General features: G+C 46.3%; 1 protein-coding gene and 1 long non-coding RNA gene across 2 annotated transcripts in view; one reads left to right on the top strand and one right to left on the bottom strand.

Annotated features, from left to right (window-relative positions):
- Positions 1-272: 272 nt before the first annotated feature.
- LOC142560873 (uncharacterized) overlaps positions 273-22,562 on the bottom strand; it is a 114,682-nt gene continuing 92,392 nt past the window's right edge. Inside the window, exon 5 of the long non-coding RNA XR_012823460.1 lies at positions 273-537. This is a non-coding gene — a long non-coding RNA (uncharacterized LOC142560873). The remainder of the gene's footprint in view (positions 538-22,562) is intronic.
- LOC142560872 (GTP-binding protein Di-Ras2) overlaps positions 3,521-22,562 on the top strand; it is a 198,993-nt gene continuing 179,951 nt past the window's right edge. Inside the window, exon 1 of the mRNA XM_075673282.1 lies at positions 3,521-4,173. The gene's annotated coding sequence lies outside the window, so the exon portion shown is untranslated. The remainder of the gene's footprint in view (positions 4,174-22,562) is intronic.

Raw genomic sequence — 22,562 nt, 5'->3', positions numbered from 1 at the left:
CAGAGGTGTACAGCCAAAAGTCAGGCTTCAAATAATACACATGGCAGTACAGCAATGCAAGCAGCACAGTAGATCAGCAGTGCAATGCAGCAGCAGAACTAGCACGACGTCAAGCTTGAGGTATTACCAAGTGCACATACGTAAAATAAGTGTCAACACTGTAAACCAGGCTAGGATAAAGAATCGTGAATCGGTTCCTCAAAATTTTCTATTGAACTGCCTTGGAACAGTGACTGTGACAAAGAATTGCATTGCCGAATAAGAAGGAAATAGTCTTTATTTAAAAAATGCTTCAGCAGTTTTGGCTGTGCTGGCCTGAAGTGGCGCCTCGAAGTCCTCGGGCGGCATCTTCGGCTTGCCGGACGGCCCAGAGCTGGTGTTCCAGCTCCGAACTTTTGAGAGCCGCCAACGACGCCGACGGAGGAGGTACGCGGTGGCCCCCGCAGCCCGGGCGGCGTCGGGAAGGCGCGAGCTCGAGGCTTCCTGCACGTTGGTAACGGCCGCGATGACGGACTCGTTTTTTCTTAATGAAGGAATCTGCATATACATCGACATGTTGTTGGGGTACTTGGAACGCATAATAATTTATTCTTCGAAGGTTTCCTTTTCGGCGCAGTGTTAAGTACTTTGTAGGGTTTGTTTGGTTTATTTTTTGCCAGTAACAAAAAGAGTTTTATTCTGGCCAGTTGTCAACGTTCGGCTATTACGGGCAGTTCTAGCAAGCGCAACATTTCTGTTGGTGACTCAGCCGAAGAGTATCTTGAAAGACTAAGTCTAGCGGCCCGCCTCTGTGCTCTTTCTAGCGTTTTTATTAGCGCCGTTTCGGAGGGGTCACATACATTATGTGTATACTCCATACTTATGGCTCGCCTATAAGTAAAACGTCTTTTGTTTTCTCTACAGTGTGCTCCTTTCTTTAATGCCTCAATGCCGCGGCCGCATTGCCCTTGTGTATGTGTACATATGAAATATTTGCGTGCACGTACTTCTTTACTCCTGTATGATGACTGAGCGTCTTATAGGTACCGTACTGTGCTTTCGATGTTGGTGCCAGTACAGACATCTCACCTTCCTGACGAGCCCATGATTTAGCTCCCCGCTGTGGCGAATTTCGGTTTTACATTTTTGCCACTGTAAGACCAGGCATTTTGCCTGGTCTTACATTGGGTCACAATACAACTATAAGAGCCGCCGCGGCGAGGGTTCACGAATAATTTCGTTCCCCAGCGAATTTCTTCAACGAACACAAAAATCCTCGGGCACAAGTGTTTTAGCATTTTGCTCACATCGGTAGGCGGTCCCCGATACGACCACAAGTCAAACCCCGCAACCTCGTGCTCCTCATCCGAAATCGGTTCGCTTCTCGGTTCGGTTTTCTATCAGGCAAGACAGAAAAGAATCCCCACAAGCAATTCTGGAAACGTTTTTAGGGCCTGTAGACCTGATTCTCTTGATGTGTATCGGTTTTCCGTGGGTTGCTTATGGTATTGCACTTCCCATCAACTGACGTCAAAAAAGTTTCTTAAAATACATCCACAATGTCACAGTGGAGTAAAGGAAACAGACTTATCAACAAGCCCATTTTGCACACCCTACACATATTATATATTTCAAAAGAACAAGAACAGGCACAGCAGTTTGCAAAAATTGCACAGACAGTACGCAGCCGCTTCAAACTTGGCCTTGTTAGGGAACAGCTGCATTGTAGCACTGTACCACCGGATGCACAATCGTGGGCGGACTTCAGAAAATATGTAGACAGCCGCATAAATGAAAAAAAAGAGTAGCATCAATCGCTGTAAGAGAAGCACATGCTTTCTTAGACTGGCACGTTCTTCCGTGAGACACGCTAGGATCACGCAAGAAACCAAGCTCTAATCGAAAAAACAAACAGGACCTATCAAACGTCGAAAAAATACCGACAAAAGTAGCGAATGCGCAAGCGTATGCGCAGCGGGAACGGAATGAACTAAAGAAAAGAACCTCGTTTCTTGAACGACCAAGCGGGAAGTGCACGCAGAGATAGGCAGCGCGGATGCGATGCGTGGTTGATGCAGCGAAGTCAAAAACATCCACTTTGCACCAAAGAGAGGCAAAAGGAATCGTGAGCAAGGCACGGGACAAAGCGAAAGGGAAGAAAGAAATATGCGTAAGTCGATCAAACCGCAGCGCAGGTGCCAAAATAGAAGCGCCTCACAAAAGGCGGCACTGAGGAGCGCGCAAAGATGTAACTGGCGGAGTCGAGTATCGATAAGAATAGAAGAAAAGACTTTTAGCCGGGCACCGACGCGTAGCCAGAGCGTAGGAAATAGCGTCAGTCGGGAAATGGGGAGGCGGGCTTGCCCTTGAGCCGGCACCAGCTGTAGAAGCAGAAGAAAACGAAAGTCAAGTGGGAAAAAGGAACAAAATAATAAAAAAATCATAGGGAAGGGACCCAGGACGCGCGCGTGCGCGCGCACACACATCTCGGCGAAAACTTGCGCAAAGAGAAAAAAAAGGGGAGGAAACACACCGAAAGAGGAAACGCTCTCTGCTCAGCGCACCCTCTCTGCTCAGCGTGGCTCTCCATTCCCCAACTCACGACACGTCAATGGCGACCTTCTCCTCGGATGCGAAAGGGAGCGATCGGGGAGGGAGGAATATACGAAAAGGGATAGAGTGGGTATGCAGGGGCACCCGTGCCAGAACAGTTAGGAAAAGAAAGAGAGCGAGCCCGGTGTCGGTACGCTTAAGGGAGAGTATACTAAGATCGGCAGGGCACCAAAAAAAAGCACGAAACTGAACACACACGCGTCGTGGAATGCGGGAAAGTGGAATGGGGAAAGGATAGTGGAAACTATAAGGTAAGCAGGGAAAATGGAGATCGAGGGAATGCCGTCGTCCCTGGCGCCGAGAAGCCGGGCCGAGGAAGCGAGAGGAACTCCCCTTCTCCATTCTACCATAGGCAAATAGGGAAAGGGGAGAACAGAGAGAGAGAGAAACTGAGCGCACGTTCTCGTGGGTTTTACGCGCTGCTGCCGCAGCACTTCTTATTATGTTTCCCCGACTCTCGTTTGCTGTACTTCGCTGCCTTGGCCGGTCGATACAGAACGCGCGCGAGCGAGCCAGGGCCAGAGGCGGCCGACAGCGACACTGCTACACAACGACGGGCTTCGGCCGGAGGAGCCGAGCCCCAGGCGGCATCCGCGGCGCCTCCGCCGCTGCAGCCCTCTCAGCGCCATCGCCACTACGCTGCGCACTACTCGGTTACCCGGGCAACGGCGCTCATGACGTCACCGACCTGCCTTTCTACGCCTTCCTTCCCGTAAAATGGGGGAAAATGAGAAAAAGGGAAGAGGGACTAGAAGGCGGACGGAAGGAGATACGACGTGAGCAACGGAAGGCAGAGAGAACGCACCTCCTCGCCCCTCATTCACCACTAGCGCGGACCGCGCGCGCGTTCTCCTGCGCAGCGTTCGCTCAACTGCGCCATCTGTGGGGCGCGCAGGGAAGTCAGAAACGCGGAGCTGGAACACCCGCCCGACGCTTCGCTCGCGCGGCAGCCGACGGCGACTTGTTCCGGCCGCCAGAGCGCACGAAGGGAGGACACCCTCCTCCTTGCCTCTCTCTCCTTTCTGCGCCTTCTCTCCCGGACAGCCACTACGCGGCTTCTGACACGCAACCCTCGGCGCGAACACTCGACGTCGCTTGTCGTCGTCGACGGTGGTAAACAACGGATGCCAGCTCGGACGACGGGTCTGACGACGACGACGACCAGCACGACGACAACGTCAGCGCCGCCGGTGCCGAGAACGACCTCGCGGCGGTCCGCCTAACGCCTGTACGCAAGCGAGGCACCACCTCGCCGTCGAGCCTACGCCGAGCGGGTGGTCTGCTGGCCACCGTTAGAAAGGGACGAGGCCGCCGTAGAGACACGTCCCGGAGGAAAAAGACATACACTGTGAGGACAGCGGGTGAAAGCGAAGTAGTGAACGTCGGGGGATCACGCAGAAAACGACCTTAACCCTTTTGTCTTGTCGCCGCGTGCGCTTGCCTTACGAAGCCGAGACAATGGTCATTCGCCACCATCACCACGGCGGACAGGTGCAACCGCCTTGACGGGTGCCTCTCGCCGAAGCCACTTTCGCGCCAACGGGTTGTCACTGAGAAGAAACGCCTGAGCCCACTCCTCCGGTGAGTTGACGAGCCGCTTTCCTTCCCACTGCCTTAACTCGCATCATTTGCGCGCGATGAGGCCAACTGGGAGCGACTCGAGAGGGTGCGGAATGTGAAGGGGGCGGGGATGCGCCGAGTTGGGCTACACAGCCACGCTCGACGTGTACGCGAAACGACGTCAAGTACGCCTGTGATGTGCTCAGGGTTCTTTTTTTTTTTTTTTTTGAAGCTCCGATAGGCTCCGGTTTCGGGAGCGCCGACATATTGAGCGCGTCTCTGGCGAAGCGCGGTGCGTTTTCAAGTTCAAGGACACGACGCTGTCTTGAACGCCGTTCGGAGAGTGATGCGCGGGTTAGCGGTGCGGCTTACGAGTGGGCGCTGTGCGTCGAAGGACGGTAGGCTGCGCGCACGACGATGTTTTCCGCGATGCCTCAAGGATGTTGTTGTTGCTTTTGAAATGAGGGTGACGGCATCTGCCAACAAGACTGTGTACTACACGATATTAAAGGGGGTTATAGACAGGGCCGAAACGTAAGTAGCTTTCTGCGAAATAGGGTACGTGTAGCACAGTTTGCGACACTTGCACGATGCTGTCAAATCGATTAAATAACGAGACGATCTGCGCGATGTATGTGGTAATCTGAATACCAAATGTTTATTTACGTATTAAAGACGTTTGTGGTTGGACACGAAGTCATTAAGAATGCAATTCATTGGAAATGAAGAATCACTGTATCGGGACCTACACAAGACAATAATCTGGTCAGGTGCACCGGACGTACAGCACCTTCTAACGCAGCGTAAGCCTCGTCACACGACACACCGACGACAACGACATCACGTAAAAGATGTTGACTGGTCGACCGGTCGGTCTGTGTTAATTTCTCTTATATTGCGTTGCAGATGTACGAATAGTGGATCACTCCATTGTGCTGTTTTTATTCAAGCTAGTGGCGTTCTCGCATGCAGTTGTTAAACAACTGTGACTGCGCTACTGACCTTCGCGCTACAGGTGCTTCATAACGAGACGCAATCTTGCAGTTCACCGACATATTTTGACAACATTTTTAAAAAATCGGCAAACCCGCTTCGTGTAGAGCCAGCCAACAAAATCACAGTTTAACGTCAAGATTACCTTTCGGATACCGCCAGGTGGAGTGAAGAGGTTCATTCAATGAGTTACTGATTTCAAAGGTGTGTTTAACAGATCAAATACCTAGTGTTTCTAGAATTTCATGCAACGGACAAATAAAATGAAGCTTGTTTACCGGAGGTAGGCAAGTGTTTTCTTCATAAAGTAAGAAGGCCAAAGCAATGTAGTCACCACGCAACCAACAAGGGTTTATTGTATTTAAAGCAATAACGCTTTGAACAAGTACAGTGATTTTAAGGTTGTATAACGCTTAGAGGCATTAGGGCCTGTACATGTAGCCGGGACGCATCAAACAACCTCCCTTTCTATTTAGCAGTGCCAAGTTGTAGGCCAGTTGGTGAGGCATTCTGAATAAAGCCGCTACATACACGGGACGGAGGAAGACGACCACACAGGGTGGTGCTTGCAACTGAATTAGAAAATCAGCTATCTTAAATTTTGTGTTGGTCTTTACTTCATCGTAGTTACTATTGGTTGTCGGGTTACACGCGCCATCCTCTACAAAAGCCATGCTGTCTTTCTATAAAAATTCAGTCGCAAATGCCACCTGTGTTGTCGTCTGCCTCCGTCCCGTGTATGTGGCGGTTTTATTCAAAAATAAATTGCGCCCTTCTGGAAAGGTTTCATTACAAAGCCGCGTGAGTCTACGTTTTCTCTTTGATTCGCATAACACTCACGTGCGTAGCGTTTGTCATTTGAACACTAACATTACTTTTGAAGGTTACTTACAGAATTGCTTACGGGTGATGACGATGATGATTGCCTTAAAAATGAATAATATTGCGGATGGGAAAGGAAACGCTTCCGCATGCGTGACCACATGATTTCTCCACGAGAGCTTCGGCAAAAGATGCATACGATGTTTGCACTTGCACTTACCGAAATCATCTTTAATATTGTTCTATAATATGTCTTAGACCGTGTATTGTACTAGTATAACACTACCTTTCACCGGCGAATACTATAGTCATTTAAAGTAACAAAACTAAGCTAGCCTTATTGAGTGAGCGCTACAGGTCAACGCGTTCACAGGTTCTAAAATCGCTCTCGGCCTAGACAATGGCGCGCTCACCAGCTTCTACCTGTGTCATTCATTCAGTTACGTTTGCGGCCACATTCACATTATTGTTATAGCCGTGATGAAGAAAAAGAATAGCGAGGCCAAAGTAGGTACAAGGGCGCTAAGAAATGCTGCAGTGACGACTTTATGCGGTTTTTGATATTAATCTGTCATAACCGCAAACGATTTTTGCCATAAAGTATCTACATATGCCTTTTTAACGACAACATATCTTAGCATGGTGTCCTAGAAACAAAATTCATTACGTTCGCTTACGCTACCGATTTTCTCCTTAACTCGTATTTCTGAGCCTTCTGAGAATATACGTACGTAATAAAGATTAGATATGATAAATATGCAAGGTATATTGCTTTTGTATTTTTTAATGAGCGTACCCCTTTCGAAGAAACAGCACACAATGGGCCTTAGGAGGCTATGATTAAGCACAAAGAAAGTGTAACTGCGTCTTTTGTTTATTTGTGTGTGTGTGTGTGTGTGTGTGTGTGTGTGTGTGTGTGTGTGTGTGTGTGTGTGTGTGTGTGTGTGTGTGTGTGTGTGTGTGTGTGTGTGTGTGTGTGTGTGTGTGTGTGTGTGTGTGTGTGTGTGTGTGTGTGTGTGTGTGTGTGTGTGTGTGTGTGTGTGTGTGTGTGTGTGTGTGTGTGTGTGTGTGTGTGTGTGTGTGTGTGTTGTGTGTGTGTGCGTGTGTGTGTGTGTGTTTGTGTGTGCGTGCGAGAATTGTTCTTTTTACTTTGATGCTGTGTTCGCGAAGCTTTCTCTTTAGCCAGTTTCATCAGAACACGAACGAAATTTTGGACGTCCACGGTCCGCTTAGCTATCTGCAAGCTTAGCTGTCTACGACGGTTATCGGACATAGCCGCTGTCACCTAGCGCAGCTGTGCTATGTCCGTCTCCTGTTTGTCTGCCGCGCAACTGCGCAGTTGAAACGCCCTGCTAATCATTCCCTCGCACAAGAGCAAGTATTGCCCTTCCAGCGACGACAATGTTTCTAGGTACTGAGGCCGAAAACTATATGCCTTAAATGCGGTGGGCAGAAACCCAACCCGACCGCCTGAAGAAAGCGCCCAGGGAAGAAAGAAAGAAAGAAAGAAAGAAAGAAAGAAAGAAAGAAAGAAAGAAAGAAAGAAAGAAAGAAAGAAAGAAAGAAAGAAAGAAAGAAAGAGGCAGCATGACGCCAGTCATCTAGCCTCGGCAATGCAACCCCCTCTGATGCCGCACCTTCTTTTTTCGTGGTAGCCCATTAGCCGTTGACGCTTGGGAAATATGCCGTACGTGGATAGTGAAAGGACAAAAAAAGACTAGGAGAAAGCCCCGTGGAAATGCCTTGAAGGCTAGTCATGAAGAATATGAAAGAAATGTCTTATCGGAAGGAGGGCTTCTGCATGCGATAAGCAGGACATAATTTCCAACTGCCGAGCGCACGGAGATCATGAAAGAGAGAAGAGCCGGTCGCGAGAGCCAATCACGATTGAGTACTGCGAGCTAACACGAATCAAACAATGCCTCAAGAGGAAGCTCGGGCCCAACTGCGATGCGGCCTATTCAAGTACATGTAAAACGCAGAAACGCTTTTCTGAGATAACCCTTGTACCGATTTTAATAACTCTTGTCGCATTTGAGAGAGAAAGTTAAATTCTAGTGACTGTTGGAAGCAGAATTGCGAGTTAGGGCTTAAATATTTTTAAAATAATGTAGAAAACGCGAACTCGGAAAAACTAGACGCATGAAATTTATAAATGTATAGCGCTGCATCAAGAATAGATATCGCGGTTCTGTAAACGGCCTCCGTTAGATCATTCAAAGCGGACGAATTTGATATGTCTATATATATATTTTACGTGAATTGAATACGTTGTGCACAACGGTTAACATATAAATTTTGTCCGCTTTAGATGTACTATCATATGCAATTCACAGAATTGTGATGTCATTTTTCCTTGCTGAGTTACAGAGTTGTAAACTCGATAGTTTCTTTTTCTGAAACTTTCTGACTTTTGCAAGTTTTTATTAAAAAAATTAACCACGTAAGGAAATCCGAAACCAACAGTCACTAGATTTAAAGTTTTTCTTTTAAATGCAGCAAACCTTGTCAAATTTGGCGCAGTGGTGGCCGAGAAAAACGAATTCCCCTTTTACATGCATGTAGATCGGAGCAGCCGAGCTCAAGCTTCCTCTTAAGAAATCCGGCAGCATTTGAGGGAATAGTTCTCAAGAGCCAACACGCACATAAGCTTTGGAAGGAGGAAAAGAACGGTGGCGTCAGTCACCTTGGCGACGCTGGGTGCTTGGCGTCATGTGGCCTCCTAGCATTGTTTCCTTCGTTCATATTACCCGAATTGGGTAATGCCGTAACAGCGCCAGGAAGCCACTTAAACGCGGAAAGAAGAAAAGGACAAGACGCTGAGCCCTGCCCAAGGCGGATAAGGCACTGAATCCTGATCAGCACCTTGTCCTCTCCTTTCTTCCCACATGTTTTTCCCTTGCGCTCTATCGCCATCATGAATTCATATCGGCTCGCTCATTTCTGATTGCTTCTATGTGCATATCTACGTGGCTGCCATATCTCCCAAGGCATCGTTTGGCTCGCGGCAGTTTTTAGTCACGCCGTCCGTCGCTATCCGCCTTTGCCACCCGCTCTACGCTCTATCCTCTCCCACTATCTTAGCGTGTTCGGCAGCTACAACCTACCGCTGGCATATCAATATGTCGGGGCCTATTTCTCAAGAATATTTCTCTCAGTTATTTTGCAAATGACATTTAAAATTGTCATCTGATACATCATGCCAGCGCTTCATTTCCTAGTCCCACATTATAGAGAGTGGCGTCCGTTTTCCTTCCTTCATGAAAAAAAAAGCGGTGTGAACTGCGAAGGCGACCTCCTCTAGAACCTGCCGCGAGCCAAGCGCCATCGTGACTCGCAGGTTCCATATTATGTTTAACGCTTCATGCGCAGATTTGGCGACTGAAAGAACAGGTACAGGTTGCGTCGGAGGAGGTTGCCTTGCAGAAACTCACTCATCTGACGTAACGCTTCCACCAAAGTGTTTCTTTCCCTATATTTCTTTTTTTTTTCTCATAAAGTTGGCCGCAAGTATAGCTCTTTCATGACCCCTGACACGTAATTCGGTTACGTGAAGATCCTCCAACTCCGTTCTGCCAGAACTGATCGCTCATTAGGAAAGCACTTCCTAGCTCTCACCTCATGGTCACATGTCACATCATCGTCCTTTGAACCCGCCTCGTATCTGGTGAACTTGTTTCGATCTGACAAGCAGTGCTGCTATCGGGGTGACAGGCTCCGCTCGAGTTACTTCGGGGATCAACAGAGTCGCTCGCCGAAAGTTGACATCCTTTCAAGGTGGCTCTTGTCACTGGCCGCGAAGCGCGACAGATTTTCTTTCGGAAATTGCAACAGGGAATTGTGGCACCTCCATCACTCGGCTATCATTGTAATGGTGGTTAGTGCATGGGTTCGACTTATCTTCATGCTTGTGGCTTCAAACACTTTTCCAGTGGTATATATCACACTTTAGCTTTTGAAAATTTTAAGTACTCGTCGCTTGTTAAATACGGCAAGGCAATTAGCCCCTGCGCAACCACGAAATTATTGAGAACTGTTGCATACTATAATGCAATCTTCGATTAAAAATGAACAATCTGCGAAGTCACAAGCCAGTTGAAGGCAAAAGCACGAAGTTTTGCCAAATTCAAGCACTGCCTATCGTTCTCATGCTGGCTGAATAACCATGCTGCAGTTCCCGCAGACATTAGCAACCCAGTTCCCTCTGGTAATTTTTGTAACAATCCCTATGCGCACGACGAGACTTTGCAAAGCTCTTCGCACGGGACATAGCCTCGGAGATTAGGGGGCACGCTTCGATCTCAGAGGCCACGCACAAGGCATCGGGTTTTCTACTGAGGCCACTTCCGAAAACTGGGCCGCTGCAATTGTTCCACTGCCGTTGGAATGATGCGCAGTACATGAATTTGTCAGATATTCATTTCTGTGGCTTCAGGCGTGCTAGTGGCTTCCTTTAGTCACTTCGCTTTATCTGCCTTTATTGGCCCCAATTTATGAGGAATAACATTTTTCTCAAAGCACGAAATCAATAAGTCTGCCCTTCGCATAATCATAGCATGTGTTAATAACCCAACATCTCTTTGTAAACGATCAAATTTGCAAAGCCACAAGGTGGATGGACGCCGGAATAGCAAAGTCTAGGCACATTTGTGTATCACCCGTTATTTCCGTGTTGGCTGAACGTCCGTACCTTCAGTTCCTGCATTGAGACTAGGGCCATAATTCCTTATAGCAATTGTTCTTGGAAACTTGTGCTCGTAAAGACTTCTCCTATCCGGTGAACATGGTTGGATATGACACGTTGGGCTGTTACCGACGTTGCAGGCTACGCTGGAGTTATTTCGGGAAGCGACTGAGTTGCAGGGCCAACGGTCGCAACAGGACATCGTAGTCAATCGGGGTGCCCGTTTCTTGCTCCACGGTCGCATTGATATCGGCAGCTGTCAAGGTAGCTCTCGTTACTAGGGGCATAAAGCAGGGATTCCCGACGCCTATTTCATACAGGAGTTCTGTTCCAATACTCGCCGTGGCACTTAGTCACAGGGAGCCCGAATCATGAGAAGGAAACTTGCATAAGGATAAAAGCGGGTTGGAGTGCACATGGCAGGCATTACCAAGTCGTGACCGGCGGCTTACTGCTTTCCTTGAAAGACTATGTTCCCAACCGATGCATTCTGCCGATACTGGCATATGGACATAAAGACCAACAAAAGAGCTTGAGAAGAATCTAAGAACCGCACCACATTAGAAGGAACAAAACCGTTAGGCATAACGTTGAGAGGCAGGGAGATAACGATGTGGATGAGAAAGCAAACGGAGCTAGGTGATATTCTAGTTGACATAAAGACGATGAAGTGGGGCTGGGTAACCCATGTGATGCATAGGGCGAACAACCGGTAGTCTCTTAGAGTTGCAGTATGGTTGCCAAAAGAAGGAAAGCACTGTCCAGGACGGTAAAACAAACGGTGGTGATGAAATGACGAAACTTGCAGGCGTTAGATATAATCAGCAACACAGGTGTAATTAAAGATCACTGGAGGGAGGCCTTCGATGACTCGCGTAAGTGAAACCAACTGCTGCCCTTTAAGGTCTCGCTCAAATTCTGACGAACCCGGCGGAAAGTGCGGCTTCGTGAAGACAGCGTGAAAGTCAAGAATGACGCACTACGCGTTGCTGTCCAAGCAGGATAGCTGCTGAGTAGCTTGCCTGGAAGCATGGCAAAATGTTCGCCTGCTCACAAGATCATGCCCGGGAGTTCTGGACATCGCACTTTCGACCGTCTTCCCAACTTCAGCGCAATGCACTCACATAACTTAATGCCTTATCAATTATAAAAGGTATAATATTTCAAGATATCTACCAAATTTCTTCAACTTTCAATTAAGAACGTCTAGGGACAACTACCGTCTTATATTTTGCAGCCTGGCAGTGTTTCGGGGCTATAACGCAGTAGCGAAGTCATGACTAAGTGCCATAAATACGTACGTTATTTGAGCGTTTACGCCAATATCCTAGCCAGCAAAGTACTGATTGTCTGAATAAAGCTCACTGAATGATTCAAAGAATGAGTAAATGAACGAATTAATTATATGAGAATTCCCTCTCCACCTTGCGAAGGGACAGTTGTTTATGTTTGGCCGATCTTTGAAAATACGATATATCTTAACGTGCTTCCCATTTAGTAACGCTGGTACATTGCTGTGACGTGCGGCAGATATACGGGGCTATAGGTCCGTAATTCCTGAGTCTGAAAATCGACATGGTTTTTGATAAATTTAAAGAATGCAGTGCTCTATATTTTATGGATTTGCGCGCATCTGTGTAAAATTATTAGCTAATACTTGTTTCTTCTTTCACATTACCGCCACGTGGCGTTAGTTCGTGGAGACGCAGTGGGATCGAATGCGCTTCAATAATTGAGCTTCAAGCTATCTTGGACCAAAGCCCAAAAATTTACTTTCCGTAAGTGGACGGTTGTTGAGTTTGCCTGCGAAGATTCACAATAAGTAAACAAAGTGAAACAAAGGAACGGTATTTTTGACTCCTACCTAATAAACAGAATTCCCTGTTACACAACCCGAAAGAGCATCTGTGCAGAAACGCTATTTTGTTTATTTTTTCTTAAATGTGTCAGTACATAGACCTTTTTTTTATTTTGTGACAAACAACTAAATATCACATTTCGGATCGCTTACTCCACTTACGCCATAAGCCCCAGACAACAGTGTTCTTGTCATTTTTTCTTGCCAACATCAGCACCTGAAGTGGTACGGCGGTATTAGACAAAGACCTTTCAAAGATGATTGGTTCTTCGGCGAACGCCTTCTGGCACGAAATGAAACAAATACGAAACGCGATGTGCTTAGTAACTTCTCATTTTTATGTGTAAAAGCTCTCGCATGATTCGCAGGGGCTCGGGGTGGCTCCCAGCGAGGAGGTAAAGCAACGTATAAAATAGAAAAAAAAATGTCGCGTTTTTCGTCTACTTCGCAGTGGAAGGCTTAGCTCGCGAGTGCAAAGCACGCCGTGCTTTTCGCGAGGACGCCTGCAGATACATGCGTGACCTTATGTACGCCGCTACACCTTAGTTTTTCTTCGTGAGAAAGCTGAAACGCAAAAAGAAAGCAAACACACATATACACGCAAGCTTGTTTTTATCCGACAGGGGAGGCGTCGAGAAACTGGTTTACTTAAGGATCAAAAGGCGCGCGGTTGCACTCACATTTCGAAACTTTAGGGCAACGCCTCGCACGTGAAATGGGGAAGGCTGCGAAGGAAGGAACGGGGGTGTCTTGTGGAGAGCGATAAGTTCGTGCCTGCACCCTAAGTTGCTCTCGGTTCAATCCTATGTAGTGAGCGAATTGCAATCACGCCCTCTGTGTCAATAGAGGCCTTTGCTTTGGCATGTGCGAGAACGAAACACCGTCGCCTTTTCTACGCGAACTAAGGCTTCAAAAGTAACAAGCTAGAGGGATAGGGGGAAGGGGTCTTTCGGAGGAGCAAGGGATTATGTAGGCTATAGAAAACGGGCTCGAACGGAACTTCGCGTAAACAAGCAGGGCGCTATTTGAGCTGATACAAAAATACCGGACGAATGTACTTTATGTGCTTTGAAACAAAAGTAAAGTTGAGGGGAAAAAAGGTGGAAGGAAGTGTGATCTGTAATAGCGGATGGCGCATCGGTAGAAACAGACGACGCATTGGTATACGATTCGCCCTGCATGTCGCGAACCAGTTACCGCTGCTTCCGTGCCATTTTTTTGTTCGACCAGAACCGGCTCGCGCACAAGCCCGGCGCAACTTCTCGGACGATTGCAGAAAATGCTATGAACTGGTCCGGACTGAGGGAAACGAACGGAGACGTACAGATGCCGCCATGTTCAACTGGTGGTATTAACAGCGAGCTGCAGCAGCTGCTGAGCTTAGTTGGGAAAGTGCAGGTGAATGGAACGTACACCTTTAAGCAGATGGCGTTTTTGCAAAAGCAGGTGGGTCGGTTCTACGCTAGTAGTATATTCCTACCTTTCTACGCACTTCTGCGAGTGAGATGATTGAAGAGCCTGTTACATAACCTCAACATAAAGTTTCATGGGAGGAGTGGGGAAAATTTTATGAATGTTGCGTGTTGTTTGATTAAGAACTTTTGGAAGGCCCGGGATAGCTTAGAAATGCGCCAAATAATGTCTGCGACATGCGAGAAAGTAACACAAGATATATTACATAATAGATTTAAATGAATTAAATAATCTAAAACATTGGAATCAAAATAGTTGTGAAATAGGCACCTGGCCAACCAGAGCTTGAGAGGACTGGGCCAGCAATACGCCTTAAACGTAGCCTGCGAATAATTGTAGAAAAACAATTACTTTAATGACTCACCTACAGGGCATACCACGACCACATTTCAGCACGCTGGCCCCGTAAGGTTTCCTAATAACGTATTAAAAATACACGAACGGGATTCTCAATACCTAGCTGCAGTGATCTTACTTATATTTTTCCAATAACGAAACATTACAGCTAATTTCGCCCATTGCCGTCCTGATATCGAGTATAACGGACAAGGGCTTCCTTGCGGTGCGCTAATGCAGCAGCGAGCCATGCGAACAATGATATGATAAAGAAGGCGGTTGCAATTGTATGCGCATGTTCTACTTTTCAAATTATCGCAATGAGTCGCCGTACGTAAACTACAAGAAGTCACGGCAACAAAATTAGCGCAATTTGGCCAGCTTTAGCCCACTGTGTACAGGACAAATTTGATTTTTGTTGTGCGCAATTCTTCTAGGACAAAGTTGGCCCATGTAATTTTTTTCTGAAAGTTCAGCGCAAAATGGGGGGGGGCGGCAAAGTGAGCCGACAAAAGGAAAGGCGGAGCTTGTTATATTGAGCGGTACCGGTCCTAATAAGCTTGTCAAGGCGGCCTTGTAAGCGGATGTCACGAAGGATGCGAGTATCGGGTTGCTGCGGATTGGCTGGGATTGAGCAAGAAATTTAATTTCGGCGTCAGTGAGCCGCGACGGTGTCGGCGGCAGACGGTGGTCGGTGACATCGGCCGTCTGCTTCTGCAGAAGCAGACGGCCGATGTCACCGATGGCATCTTCATAAAGGTGCCGGTATTAGACGAAGACGTCTTCTATCCTACGAACTGCCCCCAAGAAAAATTTTGAAGCCTATTTCTTTACGGTGTCCTTCCTTATCCCACCGTTAACTTGCTTGAAAATTATACGAGCAAGAATACATGTGTTAGCAATTATACATGTGAGTGAACTCATTGTGTACGCGCAAAAATTTATATTTCTCATATTTGTACTTCGACGAACTGAATTTACGCTCGCGGTCCGAGAAAGTATACTTTATCTGATATTTAACTAGATCTGCGCGTAACATATTGGGGATTGGGACTCGGCTAAACTCACTAAGCGGTGCTTTTCTGACCCGGTGTGTTTGACAGATAAATTGTGTTTGTTATACACCCACGTCTGGTGAAAGGTCCCTTTGCTTTGACGCATCCCTAATTCATGTCGAAAAGCCTTCAACAGTTACAGTAAGAAACGCTCCGTCAAGCCGAAACTTAGATTGGTGATTATTACAACCAGAGCGTCAGAGCGATGGGTTCGCCGTCTGCTCAACGAGCAGACGACACTAATTCGAGCAACTAAGCTTTATCTAACTGTTTGCTACACTTACGAAAATACCTTCAGTAGTATGCTTGCGGCGCCAAGCTTGCTAAGCAGGATTCTTTTGGTCAGAGCTGTTTAATGGATAAATTTTCTTTGTCAAATATCTGCGTTGGAAGCTTTTCGCTTTGACGCGTTTCTCTTTCTTCTGCAAATGCTGTCAAGAGTGACCTTTTGAAACGCGCCGCCGTGTCGAAATGTCGGCGGACGAATACTAAACTAAGAGTGTCAAAATGATGGGCTATAGCCCTTTGCTCGCAAAATAGGGGACGCGGTAGTCGCTCTCAGAAGTGCGCCAGACAACGCTCGTATAGGCGTCGCCTGCTGCGAAAGCAGACGTACGCGTTAGGGAAGGCGAGCGTAAAACGAAAGAAGACGAGAGAATGAAAAAAAAAAAAAGACGAAGCATCACGAAGGGGGCGCCATCATCCAACCGCCTGCTTCACCTCGGGTGATGGTCGTCCTTGAAGAGAAGCCGCCATCTAAATAAATGGCGTCCTCATCCCGCAGACGCGCAGAGGAAAAGAGCCGTTGCCAACGACAGCTATATTGCAGCAGCGCCTCAGCGTCACCGAGCAGCAGAAAGTAAAGTGAGTCGGGGCGCCACAGAGCAAGGCAGACGGCAGAATGGACAGGCCTTGCGGCTTCGAGGAGGACAGGAGACACGAGGCAACGAATGGGGAAAAAAACGTGGGAAGGGGTAGGCAGTTGTAAGCCCGACCCGAAAGGAAGCTCTTAATGAAGCCGCCTGGTCACCAGGCAGACGCGTCATATTAAGTCGCGCCGAGAAGCGAACAAAAATCTCTTTTTTTTTTACCCCTTCCCCCCCCCCCTCCCACTTCTTGTAGGCAAGCAATATTACTTGCTTAGAAGGAAGTCATTTCATCGAGTGCTAGATGGAGAGGATGGGGAGGAGGTGTGAGGGAGCGCATCCGAATACGCGCCTAAGGTAGCGACGTCGTTTGGTTCCGTATATTAACAAAAGCACCGCGGGACACACTCCTTAGTGACTTTAAAAGTAGCTCTGTGATTATTTTGCTTGTCTTTTAACATGAAGTGAGACCCAAATATGGCATGAATACCGCGAATGGAGTAGCCTTTGTGCGCACGTGAAGGGCTGTGACCCATCATCTTTACTCATCTACGGTCTTCTTCTTTTTCCTTTTTTTTTTACTGCTGGTTACACACGTTTAATTCTTACCACTCTACTGACACGACCTTCTATGACTACAAAAACTGAAACATTAATCTGCAACCAAACTTACGTGGTAGATGCAGATCAGTGGCGTAGCCAGAAATTTCGTTCCGGGGGGGGGGGGGGGGGGGGGGGGGCTCACGTTGCAGCTTGGCCTCCTCCTTAAGAGGAAGCTTTTGCTCGGGTGCTGCTATCTAAATACATGTAAACGGTTAATTCGTTTTTCTCGGCAACCACTGCACCAAATCTGACGAGGTTTGTTGCATTTAAAAGAAAAACTGAAATTCTACTGACTTCTTGCTTCGAATTTTTCATTTATGTTGTCAATTCTTTATTAAAAATTGGCAAAACTCACACATTTTCAGAACACGAAACAATCACGTTTAAAACTCTGTAACTCAACAATAAAAAATAATATCACAATTGTGTAAATCGCATCGAATAGTAAGTACATCTACAGTGGACAAAATTGATATGTTACACATGAATCTCAAAAAATTTACTATTATGGAAATACGGCTTTTGCAGAACCCTTGTACACCACGTAACCAGTTCACGTAAGATACAACTTGACATGCCAAATTTGTCCACTTTGACTCTTATAATCGATGCCATTTACAGAACCACGATATCTGTTCTTGACGTTGTGCTTCTATTCCGCACTTTCGAATTTTTCAAAATATCTTAAACAACATTCAGGCCCTAAATCGAAATTCCGCTTCCGACAGATACTAGAATTTAAATTCCTCTCTCAAATGCAACACATTTTATTAAAAGTGATCCAGGGGTTATCTCAGAAAAACGTTTTTGCGTTTTACATGTATTTGAATAGGCCGCGTAGGAGTTGGTCCCGAGCTAAAGCTTCCTCTTAAACAATTTCTCGAGGAATCAAATACATGAATAATAACGGCATTGTCATTTCCAAAGCTGCTGCAAACAAATTCTTGAACGCTACGCACTGTCAAAACAAGTAAAATATGTATTTTTTCATAATAAATGTACTCGTATATGCAAAAATTGTGCCCTCAATAACTAATATGCAACGGCCAGTGAAAAATCTCAATGCCGCTGGCATTTATTCCAATGTGTTAGGAAGGAGCAGGTGTCTGTCACAGGCCGTGTATCGTGAGTAATTGCACCGAAAATATAGTCACAACAGAGAGCAAGTATAAAAAGCAGGAGTTCTGCAAAATGTACGAGGGCGAGTCAAATAAAAGGGAGCCAATGCGAATATATGACAAACGGGGTACTTTATTTAAAAGTAGTCGGCTCCATGAGCATTTAGACATTTGTCCCATTGTCTAACGAGTCGCGTGATTCCCGTCTCATAAAATTCCTTCAGTTGCTGCTTCAAAAAGTCTGCAACTGACTCTTTCACGTCATCGTCCGACACGAATCTGTTTCCCTTTAGCTGTTTTTTTCATTTGTCCCAAAATGTGGAAGTCGCAAGGCGACAAGTCTCAGCTGTATGGCGGATGTTGCAGCGTTTCTCACTTTAACTTTGCGAATTTTGTATTAATCACATCAGCGACGTTGGGACGGGCGTTGTCGTGGAACAATTAAAAATTAAATTATGGGGTTTTACGTGCAAAAACCACTTTCTGATTGGCACGCCGTAGTGGAGGACGATGGAAATTTTGACCACCTGGGTTTCTTTAACGTGCACCTAAATCTAAGTACACGGGTGTTTTCGCATTTCGTCCCCATCGAAATGCGGCCGCCGTGGCCGGGATTCGATCCTGCGACCTCGTGCTTAGCAGCCCAACAACATAGCCAGGCCGTGGAACAAGATGATCTCATTCGTCAATTTTCCACATCGTTGGTTCTTGATTGTGATACGCAGCCGATCCGGCGTTTCACAATATCAGAAATGATTGATAGTCTCTCCGGGTTTAGCAAATTCTATCAGTAATGGCCCCTGACGATAGAAAAAAAAATTCAACAGCATCTTTCACTAGGAAATGACGGAAAGGTGCTTTGCTTTCGTTGGGGGTGGTGAATGTTTCCACTGTAAGCTTTGCCGTCGTGTTTCAGGCTCGTAGTAGTGGTACCATGGCTCGTCTCCGATCATAATTGCAGACAAAGTCGTCACCCTCATTGTGATACTGGATCAGATGAGTCAAGGCAGCGCAGAACCGCTCCGTCTTCTCGCGGTGGTTCTAAAATCTTGGGCATCCATTGCGCACACAAGAGCCGATAACCGAGATGTTAATTGAATTATGGCGTGAACCGAACCGTGCCTGATGTTCACACGCTCTGCCAGTTCAACGATGCTTATCCTCCGTTCTTGTCTCATCAGCTCATCAACCTTTGCAGTTTTGTTGGAGGTTATTGCACGATGGCTTTGGCCCGGTCTTGGATCGTTTTTGCAAATTTCAAGTCGTTCTTTCAACCGTTTGCTCCAACGCTTCACAGTGGCCAATGAAATGCAATGTTCAACGTACACGGCAGCTATACGGTGACTAATTTCTTTTTGGGAAACACCTTCAGCTGTCAAAAATATCACGGCACAACGCTGCTCAACTTCTGAAGCGTCCGTTACGTCACGCAACCACGTTCAACTCCATTGTATGAGAGCATTAAAGAACATTTACCCTCACACCTGCGTGCTGCTTTTGTAAATGAGAAATGCCTGTGTGCTACGCGCATGCCTCGCAAATAATGAACCGAACCGTTATTGCGCAGGGTGGGTCGGCTCACTTTCACTTTACTCGCCCTGGTTCATTAGAAATGCGAAGATACAATGGAATATACAAATGCTTAAATAAAGGGAAAAAAGTGTCACTGGAAAGAAAGTTCACTGCAGGTATACACAAAACCTCGCAACAAGATATTTAAATATACGTATAAGTCTCCAATAAATCTGCGTATCTAACAAAAATTCACTGCATACAATGCGTCAAACAAGGCAAATAAACATGTTGCGCAATCGCAGATTCACAGAATCCTATATCCCGCCCCCATTCCATCCACTCCCCCCGATGTATCGGGGGGAGTGGATGGATGGAAAAATCTTTATTTATTCAAACTACTGACAACAGTATCAACAGGACTGATCGAAATCTTCCTGCTAACTACACCCGTTCCCTACGTCACATTTTGGCATAAAAACGACTTGCGGCTCTTGCCCGCTTTTAGTGTGATCAAGGAACCCGTACGGGTCCCGAAACGTCTCTGTGTCTTCTTTCACCTTGACTTGGTCAGTGGCCGTAATTTCTTCATCAAAAAGTGATCAACCTTGCAAATTGCTTAGACTTCTAAATGACTACTACAGGAGCAGTTTCTTCCCAAGGGTACCACGACATTTTCTAGGACAACCATTTCGCAATGCGAAAGCGTTATTAGGATTTCTTCGTTTCTGTTTCTCTTTTTGTTTTATTATCTTCGAGCTATTAGCACGCCTACTACCAATCTCCGAGTCTGCGTGACACACACAAAACCACGCCGAAGTTGTCAAGTGAGATTGTTGCGCAATAGCTCGCATTCTGACGTTTGTCTCCTCAAGATGCCTGATTGTGACTGAATGAATTGCGTATACTTTTTATTAGTTTCTTTCTGTTATTGTTTCCCAGTTAGCATATGGAGTGGGGTGGAGACTGAACGAAAACGCTCCAATTCTTAACTACGTATGTCAGGAAGGCAAGGTAGGAAGCATGCAGACACAGAATAATATAGGCGAAGATAAGACGCGGAATTCTACCACACACAGCATAAACACATCATACACTGGCATTTCAAGAAATCGACAACCCATTTTCATGCATTTGGCGGGATTGAAAACATGTTATCTCAAGCAACTATACCGGCAAAAGTTCATGAGGGAAATGCCTGGAAATATTCAAAAAGTCATTCTTCGATCTACGAAGCTTCTTCTGCTCACTGTGTATGGACTCCAGCAACAGTGACAACTGCTATCGATGGTGGCAGAAAGTGAGCAATTCGACACACGTGCACATTAGGCGGCGGAATAGCTGCTGTATCAAACTCTTACACTGCAAGAGCCGCAACAACTTTTTGTTACTGTAGATATGTCGCGGATACTTTTCTACTTTGCAATACTTCCTGCCGGTGACAGATTCAAACGCGGTAGCCTCGACGTCATAACCCTCGAGATCTGTTTCTGTTACTCAGAGGCATCTCAGAGGCAACCGTGCCCGACCGATGAACGAATGGAGCAAGTCGACTGATGCACTCGACGCTGCACGTTACAGCGCCGGTGTGGTAAGCCCGAACACTGACTGCCGGCTGGCGGCAGGCACGTCGTTGGGGCACAGTCGGTGCAGTGCAGTGGCCAGTTTCGTATTTGCGAGAAGCTTGCGAGACGGCGGCGCTCTGTCACTTAATGGCGCCGCTTGCTTGCCCGTGGGTTGCGCGAGTTTTCTAACAAACAATCTACAGATTTCAATTGCGCAGACAAATAGAGGTAACTTGCGATAATAGGTAACAGTGATTTTTGTAATCTTATAGATATAGCATTTGAAACCAGCTGAGGCCTTTGAGTTTATTTATTAGCAGTGGACATGGTTTTCAAGGCCTGTGACAACCGCATATAACGTTGACCTCGAAGCTACGTATAACCGTTACAACAATCACCTTATTAAACTTGTCGAAATTTGGAAACATAACTACTTTAATTCAAATTTAGTACGAGCATGTAGCGACAGTAAGGTAACGTGGAAATTTATTGCTGCAGCCCCCCCCCCAAGAAAAGTCGGATAGCAATGTGCCAGAAATTCTTGATGATTATACGTTTAAAACTAATAATACCGTTATTAGCGATGCTCTTAATGATTATTTTGCCAACGCTGGTACTACCAACAACACAATTTCTTGCAACAACACGTGTACTTGCCTTCCAGGCGCGAAAAAAATGTGAGTTCATTTTTTCCTTCACCCTGCAACAGACGACGAAATTCAAGAAATTATTCTGGGGGATGAAAAACACGAAGTCAATAGGTGACGACGGCGTGTCAGTTGGACATATAAAGAACTTACCTACACTTTTAGCTTAAATCTTAACACATGTTGTCAATGGCATTTTTGAAACTGGTTGGTGTCCTTCAAAATCAAAGCTCGCCAAAGTAATCCCAGTTTTTTAATGAAGGCAGCAGGATGAAACTCGCGAATTAGCGACCAATTGTTATTCTGTCAGGATTTGCCAAATTTGTCGAAAGGGAATTGTATCGTAGGCTCAATAACTTTTTGCTTGAGTTTCAGGGCCGATTTAGAAAAGGAATTCCTTATTTGAGGGAGAAAATTACGCTTCCTATCATAGTGAGTCATGGTGTTTCCACCGCACTCTATTCTAAAGACACATGGTGGCTGGTTGTCGGTCTCTTTAATAAATGCGCAAGCCTAAACGATTTACTGTACAACGAGAACACAGCAACGGCAATGAGAACAACCTAACTTTGCAAAAGTTACTACCACCATGCAACAACGGAACCACCACGAGCCTCCGCTAGAAGTACATAAATTGACCGTATATGACTGACCGTTGACTGATGGTGTATTTTGTGTGAGTGCTTCGGTTTTGCTTCGTTCTAATAAAACAAAACAATATCCAAATCCAACGCACATGTTGGACTATGTGTGATGCAAGGCTATAGTGACGCGTTTAGTTAAAGTCGATGCAACCAAATGCGAAGGGAACAACTGTGCTGATTTTCATGCAATGGAACGTGTTATCTCTGACAATTTTTCTTGTTTATGTGCCGAAA

Source organism: Dermacentor variabilis, chromosome 10 (genome assembly GCF_050947875.1).
Source record: "Dermacentor variabilis isolate Ectoservices chromosome 10, ASM5094787v1, whole genome shotgun sequence".
Classification (NCBI taxonomy): domain Eukaryota; kingdom Metazoa; phylum Arthropoda; class Arachnida; order Ixodida; family Ixodidae; genus Dermacentor; species Dermacentor variabilis.
Note: the sequence above shows the minus strand (reverse complement) of the source record. Positions and strands in the feature narration are given on the sequence as shown.